Raw genomic sequence first — 1,411 nt, forward strand, 5'->3', positions numbered from 1 at the left:
TTTTTCTTGTTTTGGCAAGGTCAAACTACGGAGAAATGACGGATCAAAGGTCAAGGTCACTTTTAGCGGACCCTTTCGATTCACATATAACTTTGTTCCCCAATACAGTTTTTAATGCTGGTTATTATTCTGCGTATTGTTAGGTTTGGCAGGTCTTAAATTATTTTAAAATATTTAAATAATTTAACATTTAATTCACCTATCCCAACATGGCTACCGTGCGAGCACCTATCAAAACCTTGATGAAAATAACAAACCGAAAGTCGGAGAAACGCGATTTGACCTTGGACGTGCTCCGTGTCAGTGCACTGGCCTAAGGCGTGCTGAAGAACTTGATTTGGTAGGTACAGTGTGTTTTGGTGTGGGTTATTGTAATTCTAATCTATTGCACGTTGCCTGATTTACGACACAACTTACAAAATTGAAATTGCAGTCGTAAGTAGTGTCATTGTCGCAAGTTGACCTTGCCTTGGGGAAGAGGTCACAGGTCATTCGGGTCATTGTCTCGAAATTTACGTGGTACGTGTAAAATTGTTTGAACTTGAGATCCTGAAAATTTTGTTGCAATCCGTTGATGCTAATGCAAGTTATAGAGCTTGAACTGATAGGTTGTCTATGAAGCCTCCATCCATGCCAGCGAGAGTGTTGAAAATGGTGCATAATATGTTATTTCACAAAAATTCTCCCAATTCCAAAAACGTGTCCCAGATGACCCCCATGACATCCAATGACCTCTGTGATGACCCCAAGTTGACCTATTTGACCTGACGTGTCCCAGATGACCTCTGTGACCTCCAGTAAAGCTCTGATAACTCCAAGCTGTCCTCTGTGACCTGGCATGTCCCATATGACCTCTGGACTGTAACCTTTAAGTGATCTCTCTGATGACCCCAAGCTGAACTCTGTGACCTGACATGTCCCAGAAGACCCCCATTTGAGCTCTGTGATGACCATAAGTTGACCTCTGTGACCTGACATGCCCCCAAGTTGCCCTTTGTGACAGACGTGTCTCAGCTGCCTCCGTGGTCTCCAATTGAGCTCTGTGATTACCCCAAGTTGACATATGTGACCTGACGTGTCCCATATGACCTTTGTAACCTCTACATGACCTCTATGATGACCCCACATTGACCTCTGTGAGCTGATGTGTCCCAGATGACCCCCATGATCTCCAACAGAGCTCTGTGATGACCCCAAGTTGACCTCTGTTACCTGATGTGTCCCAGATGACCTCAGTGACCTCCAATTGAGCTCTCTGATGACTCCAATCTGACCTCTGTGACCTTAGGTGTCCCAGATGACCTCCAATTGAGCTCTCTGATAACCCCAAGTTGACCTCTGTGACCTGACATGTCCGATATGACCTCTGTGACCTCTAAGTGACCTCTCTGATGACTCCAAGTTGACCTCT

This window comes from Amphibalanus amphitrite, unplaced genomic scaffold (genome assembly GCF_019059575.1).
Source record: "Amphibalanus amphitrite isolate SeventyFive unplaced genomic scaffold, NRLGWU_Aamphi_draft 000964F_arrow, whole genome shotgun sequence".
Classification (NCBI taxonomy): domain Eukaryota; kingdom Metazoa; phylum Arthropoda; class Thecostraca; order Balanomorpha; family Balanidae; genus Amphibalanus; species Amphibalanus amphitrite.